Below are 14,305 nucleotides of genomic sequence, written 5' to 3'. Positions count from 1 at the left end.
CTTAGAGCAGAGCGCGGGTTCTGCTCACCCGATGCAGAGTGTGCTACCCGATGCGAAGGGAACAGCCGACAAATGCAGTCCAAGCCTTGGATTGAATTGGATTAAATTGGATTGAGGACGTGACATGAGGCTAGATCCAGTTAGAGCTACAAGATTGAGTAACAAATGGGAAAAACCCAGACACTAATCCAACCCAAGCCTTATGCCAAAAGTATCCGAAAGTGTGCATCTCGCAGCCATGCTGCCATTCGGTTATTGACGTGTGTGGTTCAGCATCGTGTTTTCATTGTGTTTCCGGAAGTAGCCTCTCCGCTGACGATGTCGGTGGCAAGAAAGTGCTTGTTTAATCCGGACTGGATGAACCCGAATATTTTGGAATATGCAAGTTGGATTAAGCCAGTGCAAAATGATCCTCACACTGCTCAGTGCTTGATGCCTTGTGTTGTAATGGTCTTATATATTTAACCGCCTCTACAATGGTCAGGGAGTTTCACCTGAAACTGTCAGGGAAAACCTGAAAAAGTCAGGGAATTTAAAAATGATAATTTGCTAGACACCCTGACCTAGAGGGACATGGCATATAAGCTGTGGCACAGTACACTGCGTGTCTGCCAAGTTAAAAAAAAAAGACGGCGGCCGTCTTTTAAGTATGAAAACTCCCACTAGTTCATCACATTGTGTTGACGAGGAAGGTTGTCTTTTCGCACCACCCACCGCAGCCGGCCCCGATACGGTGCTGAACAAATCTCGCATGGTAGTCATTATGATTTCTCGTCACCTCTACAAAGCCCAGTCACCAGAAAAGTTATGATTGTAGAACGACACAGTTTTCCAAAGCTAAGATTCTACTCGCAAAACTTCACTGAAGGTTGTCCCAAAGCTCTTAAAACAAAACAAATTGCATTTTCGTTTTTTTTTATTTAAATGAGTCATTCGCCACAATCTGATGCGAACGGCAGAAGTGTCAACGATCAGCTGATCGCTGAGCACATACGACGCCGCTTTTCAAAACGCCGATCGGAATAAAGGATATGCATTCAAAGTAACAATAAACAAGGTTGTAAATAGCAAAACGTTACAGATATGCACAAATAACTACATACGAATAAGCACATTGACAGAAAAACCAACAGGAAGACTGACATGAGCCCCACAACTGCGTACCTTCCCCGGTTTGGGCTAACATGCGCTCAGAGTGAAAAGCCAACTTGAACAAAGGGGTCAGTGAACATTTTACACAACAATAGTTTGCATCCTTGTCACTATTGAAGTTCATTATTTCGGGACTGTCATGCTGTTGTAGCCAAAAACTCTTTTTACAACCACTTTCATCCACCGCACCCACCACCACAAACCAGTTGTCACGTTTTAAATCAGGGATTTAGAAACAACCAAAACCAAAGCGCCCAATGTTGAGCGCTCAAGATAGGCGTGCTTTAGTGCTAAGTCTAGCGATAAGCGATTTTGGTGCAACTGATTGAAACCGAAACTCAGTTTAAGTTTCCTGCTAAGCCCCGGCTCGCGCTAACCGATGCTGGTGCAATCAGCCCTAAGTGGGGAGAGGGAGATGATTGGAGGCTGCAAGACCGGATAACAACACAATGGCCACAAACCATGAAGGCCGCAATGACTGCCTGAACTTAAGACCTATACACGAAACATTAATGAACATTGAGGAAATGGCGACGAAATACCTGGACAGAGCAATACAGGTCTGCACCCAACCAAGGACATCCGAGATAGGTATGGCAACGCTGGAAGACCCCAGGGAACTGAACCAAGGCCTGGACAAGCTATGTTCCAGACATCCGGAGGACTTGGAGCTTGCAGACCTGCGCTGGACAAAAGAAAGGCTGAGATGCACGTTCAACATACAACATTGCAAGAAAGCAGCCTGTGAGGCAGTACGGGATCAGCTGGCAAAACATACAAGAACTTTTCTAACCAGGGGCAGAAGAGAGAACAGATCCACCACATAAAGGAAGGGTGAGGAGCACACCCGAGGGGCAGCACTGGAAAGTGGCAGCCCAACACAGCACGAGGGGAGACTCGAAGGCCCGGCACGGCCCAAGATGGCAACAGACAAAACTCACAAAAGAGACACGGGGACCAGGCCATGTCGCCCCAAGGGACGGGCAGGGCTGGGAGTGCCCACGCTATGGAGGATGGAGAACACGAGGGAAACCTAAAATCCTACCATGGGACCAGTGGGAAGGTCCCCAGTACAGGAGAGCAGTCGACTTAAGAGACAGGCTCTGAAGGAAATACAATGCCAGGAAACAATCACAGCCAGGGTTTTCCCCACAGTGGGCGGCAGTGGCTTTGCGGCAGTGGCGATGCGATTTTGCCGGCGCACATGGCTGAAGACCGTCGTACTGAGCATTAACAGGCCTGCACTCTGCCATGTTATCGCGTCTTATCGCATCGCCGACTGCCACCACTCTTTCAAACAAGAGCGGAGCCGCAAAGCGCTGCCAGTGCGGGAAGGGTGAAAAGGGGGGGGGGGGTGCTCGGCTGAGAAACACAAAATAAACAGACACGACGAATGCACATTGTGCAGCAGTCCTCTCTCAACCCTCTCCGCGGGCGGTGAGTGGCAGAGAGCAGAAAGTCGAGAGGACTTTTCTTTCCCTGCTCAATGCTTGCTTGCGCTGTTGCTTGCTTTACCTTTGCCTTTTCATTCGCTCCCCGCCTTTCCTTTGCAGCTTTTTACTTTTCTAATACAATTTGGTTTTGGTTTTATCACTGCGGTGTGGTGGCACTCGCAGGGCTGCAAAGTTAGAGAGCCTACGCAAAGTGCGTTCTGCAAGCCAGATCGTGCCGCATTGCAAACTAAACCCCCCCACCACTCGCATGGTGGGTATGTCCACTCCTAAAAAATTCGTGGGGAGAACCTTGATCACAGCCAAAAAGAAAAGACAGAGAAGGACAAAAGAATTGCAGAATATCAACATTGGGGTCCTCAACATGCAGGAAGGGAGCCAGCTAAAATGGGCAGATATCCAATACAATGCAGGCAATGAAGGAATACAGATATGTGCTCTAACAAAACCCCACCTGCAAGAGAGGCCATGCCTGGACGAAAAATGAAGATGGCTGGGCTGCAACAAGATGTGCAGAGAGAAAAGAGGAGAGTAGGTATCATTATCAGACAGGAAAGGATTAAACGCAGTCAAGCACAGTAGGAAATTAAATGCAAAAAGTCTGCATGGGTCACGGTAAAATTAGAAGGAAACCGGAGACCAAATATTTGTGTAGCCTATGTGGCAATGGCAAACGGAAATCCGCAATAAAACAAGTCAATTTATGACTGCATTTCAAAAAACATTGCCTCAACTTTTGAAAATGAACCGATAATAATTGTGGGTGACTTTAACTGCCACATACTAGAGCTGGATGGCAGGGAAAGCAAAGCAACAGAACTCCGGAAACTGATAAAAAAAACACAGCCTAACAATAGTTCACTTGGAATCACAATTCAGGGGAAAAAACACATGGAGCCACTATAACGAACAATCAGCAATTTGGATTCAATCCATGTCTTAAACTCTTACCACTGTCCCATTTGCAAATTTCATTTAATGTAATGGCATCCTCTGGCTTGCACATTTTCACGGATCTATCTGTCTTTCGCCGTGACTCGTAGTCTAGCTGAATGTTGAAACCGTACATTTTGTGTGAAGTGCACCCACTATTTGTAGTCATGTTAATTTGTGCATTTGATGCTGCGCGTGTGTTGTTTCTTTTTCTCGTGTGCACCAACGTGAAGACCCTTTTTTTTGGGCACATAAAATATATGATATTATATTATTATTACTATATCCTAATAAACAATGAAGCACGCAAAGATAGACTCAACGCACATCGACGATAACAAAGTTAACAGCTGTACAAGTGACCAAGACAAAATACTGCTAAAACTGAAGACCAAAAGTCAAAGAAAGAAAAAAGAGGAAAAAACAATCAATCAGGGAAAACACTGGAAACTAGGAGCAGAAAAAAATATAGAAGAATCTGCATCAGAACTGGAAAATAGTTCACAAAAGAAAACACCAAGAACTAATGAACCTAATCATCCAAACTTCCAATGAACAAGTGGGAAAAACCAGAAAAGGGAGACAGCAAAACCGAAGGCCATGGTTTGACAAAGGTAAAGGAAGCGGCAGTGGTGGAATTGACAAATCGTGATTTGGAGCAGCTCATGTAGCAGGGAACAACGGGTTTTGGAGCATAGCTTCCCACTTTTGGAACAAACAATTTTGAGCTTTCATGTCAAAAAATTTTATGGAATCTCTTTGAAGGTTAGCTTGTGGAAAAAAACTGCAGTTGTTGCAGTGTTTAGAGACTATTTAAAGTGTCATACCTAAAGGGGTATTTATTTATTGAACAATCCTATGCTGGTAATTTTGCAGATGTCTCAATTAACCTATTAGGAGTATCAATGGCGTCTTTGGTTTGTGTTTGACGTAAAAAGGATGTTTTTAGCTACTTTGTAGGGTTTGTATCATGCTGACGTAATTGTAGGTCGACATCAAATGGATGCTTTTGTGTTGAATGTGTCCCACGCTGCCCTCGTTTGCATTCAACCTGCTACTGTTCTTAGAGCAGCTAAGCGGAGCACATAGCTACTCTAACCCTTCCTAATGAATAGTGCTACCTATTCATTGTGACTGATGTGAGCACTGTTCGCACAAAAACTTTATGACTTTTCGTTAGGCATCCACAAATAATAGATTTTGGGTTCAAAGCCAATTCAAAGTGAATAGGGATTTTGGCCGAATATTTTTAAATGAACATGGAATAATTGTTGTGGCTTTCTCCACGCCTTTCACTACTGTTACGCCCTGCTTAAACAAAAATTCAGCTGGACTCGCGAAACTTGTTTGCAAGCTTCTAAATGCCAACTTATAAGCTCTGTTAAATTTAATCTAGCTATATTTATAGACAGTGGCCTCATCCAGTCTGTTAGGGTGCAAGTAAATGACAAATCTGACAAAGTAAAACTAAACCTATCAAGGGGCCCAGCCATACACTAATTGAGGGGGTTTATAAATTTTCTTGCTATATGAAAATGTTTCCATCAATTCTGAATTAAAAAAAAAATAAGCAAAAATAATGACCACAGGTTGTTAGAACATTGCTGTCTAACATATACCCTTGCATAACAGCCGCAGTTATATTTTGAAGGTTTTGCTGCAATGTAAATATTAACAATTAAAACGTTTTCCTCTTTTTTTTATTACACCAGGTGCGCGCGTGCACCATGCCACTTTGAAGGTGTGTTTTTCGCACGCACGGTTGCGCTGCGGCAAAGGAAGTCGCGAGATCGCCATGTCAGCTTTGCGAGTATTGTTTCTCCGCAGTGCACCAGTGCTTGAGGAGAAGTGCACTCAAGGGGACGAACCTGCCGCAATCAACATTTCGAAAAGTATGAATATTGCAGTTAATTTTGAAGCAAATATCATATAGCGTATAATTTTAAACAAGCATTTGATAATTCGACAATTCGCGCGGCCCTACTCTTGGCAAATAGTGCTTAGGCATCCGAAAAAACAACAACTGTACTTTCTCAATTTTCAGTGACATCGCCAAGAATGCCATGCGTTAGACACTGTTTCCTTTTCGAGAACAGCTCCCTTCTGGTGCAGACACGCGCGAATTGTGCATAAATACAGCCTTTGGAGCAGCATGTAGCAGGTTATTCATTTTGGCGCAGTTGGGTGCAAATGAAGCAACAGTTCCATTACTGCAATGGGGAAGGGATGAGAGTCACAATGAAGACAGACAACACAGGCAACACAACAACACAGGTGGTCACAATCAAAAGGCTACCCCCAAGCACAAGAGAACTACTGGTGGGAATGTTTTGAGGAACAAAAATGTGAATAAAGGTGCTAGTGGATGCAAAAATTTAACAGGTAACATACAGAAAGAGGGGAAAAAATCAAGCGAAAAATACTGGGGACAAATTAATACAATGCAGACAGCTGCAAAAAAGAAGCAAGAACAGATGCCAATGCTGCAAAGACATGGCAAGAACCTGGAAGAAGTGAAATAGAAGAATGGATGACTGCATACTTCTTGAAGCAACAACAACCGCAAAAGCATTCCACACTGGACCCCATAACAAATGGGGAAATGAACAAACAAATAAAGCAAATGAAGAACAGAAAGGCAGCTGGCATGGAAAATATTCCCAATGAGTTCCTAAAGGCACTAAGAAGGCAGTAGAAAATCTGAGATTATGTTTTAACAAAATCCAGGAGTCAAAAAATACCAAAATCATGAAAAAAAAGCAAAAGTAAAGCTCCTGTATAAAGGAAAAAAAGCAGACCTAAAGGACCTCAATGCCTACTGGCCAATTGCAATAATCAGCAACATGTGCAAATTATTTACAAGAATAATTAACTACAGAATACAAAGTTTTTATGAAACAAACAATTTCTTTATCGAAGCTCAAAATGGATTTCAGCAAGACAGGAGAACAGGTGCCATAGAAATGAAAGATATTTTAAACCCCCAGTGGTCCTTGGCATTTTTGAACCTGAAAAAGCCTATGGCACAGCACCGCATTGAAGTTTATGGGAAAAGATGGGGAAAAGCGGACTTGAAAACGACAGCTTCGGCCTCGTGAAGAGCTTGTACAGGAAATGCAGTTTGTGGTATACATTGGCAAACTACAAATCAACACCAGTGCCAATAAGTATTGGACCAAAGCATGGATGTTCCCTATCGCAAACACTATCGTAAACACCTCAGCCAATATGCAGCACATGATGGACATCTGCACACAGGTGGCATCTAAAGATTACCAAAAATTTAACATGGGAAGAACACAGTGAATGGGTTTCAATATGTATTTGGACCCCACTTTTTGCCCAGAAAATCAAACGGTCCAGAAAACAACTGCCTACAAATACCTGGATGCAGTAATAACGAAAAATAAGAAATACATGGCCCAACAAAAAAAGAATGTTGTAAACAAATCAAACAAACTAAAATGGGTGGTATAACACCTGGCCACACTCGCACAATAAGTACTCATTTGGGAGAGTACTATGGGAATCCCTTGCAGTCCAAGCTGTGACTTAGGCGAAGATGTCCATACATAGAGTGAGGCAGTAGCAAAGAATATTGACAGACATTAATACAAACTGGGGGGATGGCTGCTGGGGGGAAGCGACTGCACAGAAAATGCAGTGATAACCGGAGAGATGGGTTAGTCCACATACGAGATCAGAGGCTAAGTGAAAGCTTTCATACATGGGCAGAATAAAGTTCCTCCCCTATGGGAGAGCTATGCCAGAAGAATGCACTATCACATCCGGTATCAAAGGTTCAGGACCGTATGGGTGAAGAAAACAAGGGCCATTGACTCAAACTACAGTGCAAGAGAGCTGGCGACAACGGAGCGGGAGTTTGGCGAGGACAATATTGGCAGAGGGGGCACAAACCAGAATAGAAGAATAAAGAAGGCAAGCGGAGAGGAAGCAGAACCTCCAACTGTACAAAGAGCACAAGAGGGAACTGGCGCCCTATTGAGAGTATCAGAAAGACAGCAGCAGTGCGCAGCTGTTCCAGGCTCGGATGGGCTCCCTGTAGACCCCAAGACGAAAATTTGAACTCTACAGAGGTGATCCAAGCTGCAGGCTCTGTGGCGTCGACGAAGAGAGTGTCCAACATACCTTGACACAGTGCAACAACATAGACCAATATGGACTGAGGGCGATGCGGTGCCGAGCGAAACAGGCCCTTGGCTACGGAGACGAAGGCAGCGAGGCCCGTGGAGAGGGCACAGGAGAAAACAAGCACGGGGACCCGATGGAAGCAACAAAACGCCATCTGGTGGTGTTGGAACGACTTTGCTGCACCACGAAAGCTCTTGTCTGAACCATAGAGTTATTAGAATGTACGCTAGAGGTTAGCTGGCGCTAGTGCGCTGTTGCAAATTGAAGCAGACCACAACCATTCAAAGGTTGAATTCCAGTAATGTGGTCTTATGGGGAAAAGTGGGTGCATTGTTTTCTCTGCGCTGATTATAAGAGCAAATATTGCGAATAATTATAACACAGTAAATAGCTTGGAACATTTCTGAACCCATAGATGAAAATATTATTCAAATAGTGATTTTTGTTCAAATTCATGGCATTAAACGCAGTGCTAAAGCAGTTTCATACATGCATTTATCTGCACTGTTGGACACTGTTAGCGTGGACTTTGCATCAGCACTTTTCGGCACGGGGGATTTACGTGCAAGATGATTGAAAAACATCCGGAAAACCAAAAGAGACGGCAAGAACTACGCAGAAACACTGAACCAGTAACTCCTTGTGCAAGAAGACGATCAAAAGAAAGTGAAGGCCAAAGAAATGTAGTCGGATTTTTAATAAACAAGTAGCGATTTAATCTCTCTTTTCAACCATATTGCAAAGATGCCTGTTCTGCATTTAAAACGCCCCCCGCAGACTCAGCTCGGAAAATAGGGAGAAGCCAGGAAACAGGTGCCCGATAAAAGCTGCCCGGCATAGGAAATATTAAAGAGACAAATTTTATAGCCCACATACTTAATGCCTAATGTTTTAAATGCTTTTAACCACTCATAAAGATGCACGACGTGGTCATTCTCCATGCAGTAGAGAATGATTGGAACGACAAGTGGATTAGAGTGGCATAAGAAAAAAATCTACAAAGCTGATTGCTATGTATGACATATTATTATTGACTTCACATATGCACAACTTTTGCTACCGTCCCAATTCACCTTGCCAAAGAAATCCCAAATTAGAATTCACCGATTGTAAACTCGCACCATGGACACATGCTGTTGTATTTACGTATAATTTATGGTGGTCGCACTTATATTAAATTTCTTAATGGATGTTTTCTAATATATTTTGTCAAGTAATGACCAATGAATTATATTACTTCAGCCAAGTAACTGTAACAAGTTACTCATTCAATTTTGTAACCAACTGTAGCAGGGTTACTTTTCTTCCCCGAGTAATTTAACTAACACTTGCATTTTAGCAGTAACATGCCCATGATGCCTCTCTAGGCATCATAATATGGGGAACCTCTTTTAGAACTTGCTTAGTTATTAATTCAATGCCGGTGGCAATCACTTCATTAAACAATGTTTCATCGACACACGATGCTTCATCCGACAGATTGCTTAATCGACAAATCGTTTCATCGACAGTTTAGATAAGCTTCTATCTGTTATTAGCTGCATCAGACTGTCGCCGGGAAGCCGTGTGTACAGGCGTGGTACGGATAGGTCAGCTTGCGGCAAGCTCAGGTAACGTGGTTCGGTGACGACTATGAGTGACACAGTTCAAGTCGTGAACACGCGAGCGCACAAATAACAGCTGCGTGCAGAGGTAAACAGTCGCCCGAACATGCTTGTTATTGTTCAGGGCCACGGGACCTGTTCTGCTTGTACTACTCGGACACCCTCTTGCCCACCACCGGAGGGTGCCATGATACGTCCAAAGCTTCAGTGCAGGAGGCGTATGTATCTTTCGCCAACGCAAGCTGAGAAACACGCTCTGCCCAAAACTTGACGCCTGCAAGGTCGTTTGCCCGTATATAGGTTGCATCTAGCGCGGCGCATGCAACTACTTTTCCGCCAATACGGAGTTTACGGCAAAAGGAAAAGGAATGCGATACTCTGGCTCTGCGACTCCAGCAAACTATGCGGTCAGGCAATATGGCGGACGAAAGGAGGTCATTTTCGGCATTCAGCACGCGAACCACCATAAATTTCTTGCACTGCAGCGTAACATCAATGTTACATATGAAAGCAAAGCGATTTCTCGACGGTAGAAACCTTCTTCTAGTCAGTGCGTAAGACTGACATGTCAGATACATAAATTTAATTACTGGAAACAATGTCTGTTTCTATGCTGCCTACAAGAACCAAGCAGTGATAGCAGACGACAGAGTTGAGACGACCTCGTCTCTTGAGCTTCTCAAGGCGTCGATTTCGCTGGAGTCGCTGATACTTCATGTTCTCCTATGTTTACCTTTTGTTTGGGTGGGTGCGCGACAAGTCGACTCTTGCATCGCCAGCGAGCAATTCCGCGAGAGGTACAATCTAAAAATGCCCCAGTGCCGTGCTTTTAAAGGGATACTACAACGAAATTTCGGCGCTCATTTTTGGTCTATATGTGTTCAAAGGAGCAGCATCACATCGAACATACCGATAGCTTGTTAAAAAAGTCTCGAAAAGGAATTTTAAAACGAATTAAACTATTAGCAAAGAGCACCTGGTGGATGTCGCTAAAGCCTCGCTTCTAATGCCTGTCTAGGAGCCTTGACAGCTAGTGATGGAGGTTGTCTCGCCTCCGGCCACGACGAGAGAAGAGGGGCAGGAGAAACTCCCCTCCTCCCAATATGTCATTTGTGTGTTGCAGAAGTCGCTCTTGTCCCTTACAAGATTACAGACGATTAACCCGTCACTCAAAATTCGTACAAAAGCAGCCGCTTCGGTGGCTGGAACGACTAGGCCATCCTCTCGACGTGAGCCTCGCCGTAGCTTTGCTCGTCCTGAGACGACCTACGTCACGATTGCGTTGGATGTCACGTGGTCTCCGCTGGGCCTTCTCCGAGCGCTTGCCAGAGTGGGCCGTTCATAACGAAAAATACAGCCACCAGGCTCAAAATACAAACGTGCGATTGTCATTTACGGATATTGTGGATCATATTCAACCTATTTTTGAACACAACAGGAATATTTCAAATTTCGTTGAAGTATCCCTTTAAGTTGCCGACGTGTACCAGCACAAACTAAATGTCCCAAGTGAAGTAACTACGTCAATCTCGCGATCTCGCACTGCGTTAGTGGCGAGGGACGCCACCAACGCAGCCAAACTTGGGTGGTCGCAGGACGACGGCACTGGCAGACGGTGTTAGCCTAGTTAGTGTTTAGCTGCACCAAAACCCTTCTGAATCAAGGTGCTCGTCCCCGAGGGGGCATCGCAGGTGTGGTTTATATATAATGTACTTATACGAGTAATTTTTGCAAAAACCTAATTTTCGCGAATCGCCTACAATTCGCGAAAGGGAGGCACTCACTTGATCGAATGACGTTTTAGCGAAGTTTCACCGAAAGACACTTTAGCGAATAGTCAGACGCCGCAAAGCGGCGTTTTCGGGTGGGCAAAGCGGGCTCACATTTTTGTAATGAGCCGCCGCAGACTGTCGCCGCGAAGCGGCATAAGCGCAGCGCGGCGGATGGGTTAACGCGCGCCCCGTTATTCGCTAAAACGTTGATTCGCTCAAATGTCGCTGTTCGCTAAAACATCATTCGCTCATGTGATATGGATCCTCGCGAAAATTAGAACCTGCGAATTATTCCAAAACTTTAGCTTTCCCCTAAATCGCGAAATATTGAGCCCGCAAAAAATAAGTCGTTTACAGTATTTGGAAATTAAAAATTAGGAAGTGGATATTCTGCCGGCAGCCGGCACAATAGCCCGGGAAAAAAAAGTGCCGGCAGTTGTGCCCCATTGGGTCTCGTATAAAACTAATTGCAAAGACGGCTATTTGAAAGTGTAGATTAGCTCAGTGGTAAGGTGCTTGCCTCATACGCAGCAGGACCCTGGTTCGATCCGCCGTGTCTTTTTTTTTCCTTTTTTGTTGAAAGTTTGTTTTGTAGAGGCATTTCGCAATATTTACGACATCTTTTTTTTTTTTTTTTATTTAGGATAAACATTAAAAAAAAATAAAATAGTAAATAGATAAAACAATTGTTGTCGACGAAACTTCGCTGAGGACTCCATTTCCGGGGGTGAATGGAGGACAGCGGGGCTTGGGCCGCCGGCGGGCCGCCGCGAAGCGGTGTGTACTGGTAGGCCAATTGGGCCAATATTTTTCTAAGAGTAAAGCTATACGCACTCCGGAGTGCATTTCGAACGAAATGGCTATACGCACTCCTCCGCGCAGAGCTCATGCCGCTCGGGCCACCCTTTTCGAACGGCGCGTGTATCACTGGGGAGCTCGTTAACACAGCCCCCCGCCTGCGTTCACGCCGCTTCGCGGCGACAGTATCGGCTGCTAATTACAAAACTTAACCAGTACACGCCGCTTCGCAACGTCCAGCCGGCAACCCAAGCCCCGCTGTCTCCGATCGCACCTCCGGAAAGGGAGACCCACACCATTTAGTTCTGCGAAGTTTCGTCAACAACATCATCGCAAAAAAGAAACGTTGTAAATATCGTCAATGCCTCTACAAAACAAAATGTTTAAGAAAAAAATAAAAGAAGGGTAGGCCCACCGCGGATCGATTTCACGTCCACTTGCATGCAAGGCCGAAACCTTAACCCCTATGCTATGCCATCGCATAAAAACTCGTTGTGACCACTTGTTTTATACGAGTTTAGCGGAGTGCGTATAGCCATTTAGACTGAAATGCACTCCGGAGTGCGTATAGTGTAGTCCTTTTTCTAATGAGCAGCCGCAGACTGCCGCCGCGAAGCGGCGTGAACGCAGGCGGGGGGATGTGTTAACGAGCTCCCCAGTCATACACGCGCCGTCCGAAACTGCCGGCACTTTTTTTCCCGGGTTATGGACCCTTTCCGAAATTCAGTGCCATATGGTGCTTTGTAAAGCAGTTTAGGCTTTGCCATATCAATGGCGGAAATGAACTTGTATCGGCACCGTCACTTTCGCAAGACAACGGCGAGGAATTGTTCAGTGGAGTTCTTTCTCGATCACTTTCAGTTCGATGGTGACCAAGAACCTGCATTGGAAATAAAGCTCCAACCCACTCAGATGCTTCGAGAAAATTCTATACACGAAAGTGCTTTAAAGCCGACTGTGTGCCGCGCACAGATTGACTGAATCTGAGTTATTAGAAATAAACGCTTACGTAGCTCTTGTGTTTCATTTCTACGTCGCGTCGTACTGACCCCCCGAATATATAGGCCTCGCAAGATCCGCTTAGGAGTATCTTCAACGTCTTCCTTTATCAGTCACTAGAAGGGCGCCATTCGTATGGCACAGATGCCGTTTCACAGATGATGATAGTGATCAAAGTGGCCAGACTGAATTTCGGAAAGGGTCTATTGTGCCGGCCTGCCGGCAGACTATCCACTTCCTAAAAATTAAGGTCCGTCGTTACTAGGACTTTGACACGCACCCCAGCGATACACGCGCGACGAAATGTCCCTACAGCGTACAATTCGCATAGCGAGCGCCGACGAAACGTGACTGTCGACGAAAAGAGTGTCCATGAAAAGTTGTCCACGTAACGTAATTCCACGAAACGAGTTTCGATGAAACTATAGGGACCCGTTCAATGCTGTATCCGCACGAAGTTGCGTCTTGCATAGCTTACGCTGTGCTTACGAAGGAAATTGACCAAAAGAAATACAAGTGCAGCCTCGTACCTTGCGTCTTCCCGTTCATCGGCGGTGTGGACCGGTGCAGCAGCATGAGGCGAGTTGAACTAGTCAGTGTGGAACAATGACGAGACCGCACCACAAGCTCAAATAACAAAAGGGCACATCAAAGTCCAACCGGTGCTGCCAGCTGCTGTAGTTATGCTACCCGTGCTGCTGCCAATCCTACTTGCCTTGCCTGCCAGCGGCCCTGCTGCGTACCTGCTGCGGTTGCTTTTGTTCGTTCAGAAGGCGATGGTCGCACCAAAAAAACGCGTCGAAGACGTGACTGTCACCACGATTCACGGCCGCCGTCCATTTGATGCCAAGGAGGTTTGATGCGGTCAACGAAGTTGATGGACGCGGTTGATCGTGTCGACTAGGTGGATAAAGAATTGCGAGTAGGTACGCATTAAATTGGTCGACTACTTGCGCCACCCAGCGAACGATTTTACAGAAACTCTAGGGCTGTGCGGCTGAAGTTTCGCTGCGCATACGCAGCGCCACTCCTCCTCCTGGCGAGGCGCGCCGATACTAGAAGTGCGAGGAGCAGACGACGCAGGAGGCTGGTGCGCTTGTCGTGCTGGCCTCGCGCTTCGTAAAGTAATGTACCGAATGCAAAAGGCACCCAAATGTCACAGTATCGTATTAAGCAGAAAGGTATCCGCCTTAGAGCACTGCACGGGCCGGAATTTCTAGGCCCAGCCAGACCCGGCCCGGTAGAGACACGGCCCGGGCCCGGCCCGAGCCCGACAGAATTTTCAATTTCAAGGCCCCGCCCGACCCGGCCCGATGGCTGTAGCCCGAAACAACCCATTTCCGTTTGAACCCGTCCTGTTTCGACCCGTTCCCGAAACGAGCTCCCCATTTGAACCCCGTCCTGTTTCGACCCATTCTTTAAACACCCTTCCCATATAAACCCG

General features: G+C 45.6%; 1 long non-coding RNA gene across 3 annotated transcripts; it reads right to left on the bottom strand.

Moving 5' to 3' along the window:
• Positions 1-431: 431 nt before the first annotated feature.
• LOC8029998 lies at positions 432-13,759 on the bottom strand. 3 transcript variants are annotated; one of them, XR_006078242.1, is made up of 3 exons: positions 13,392-13,720; positions 1,695-1,832; positions 432-514 (listed from the first exon to the last, which is right to left on the bottom strand). It is a non-coding gene; the product is annotated as an uncharacterized LOC8029998 (long non-coding RNA). The 3 variants fall into 3 exon arrangements; XR_005798916.1 differs by lacking the exon at positions 432-514 and adding an exon at positions 3,058-3,101 and having other exon boundaries at positions 903-1,832; positions 13,392-13,759; XR_003917381.4 differs by lacking the exon at positions 432-514 and having other exon boundaries at positions 903-1,832.
• Between the last annotated feature and the right edge of the window lie 546 nt (positions 13,760-14,305).

The sequence above is a fragment of the Ixodes scapularis genome, unplaced genomic scaffold (assembly GCF_016920785.2).
Source record: "Ixodes scapularis isolate PalLabHiFi unplaced genomic scaffold, ASM1692078v2 PGA_scaffold4__175_contigs__length_147842914, whole genome shotgun sequence".
NCBI classification, from domain to species: Eukaryota; Metazoa; Arthropoda; class Arachnida; order Ixodida; family Ixodidae; genus Ixodes; species Ixodes scapularis.
This window is presented reverse-complemented; position numbering and strand designations above follow the sequence as displayed.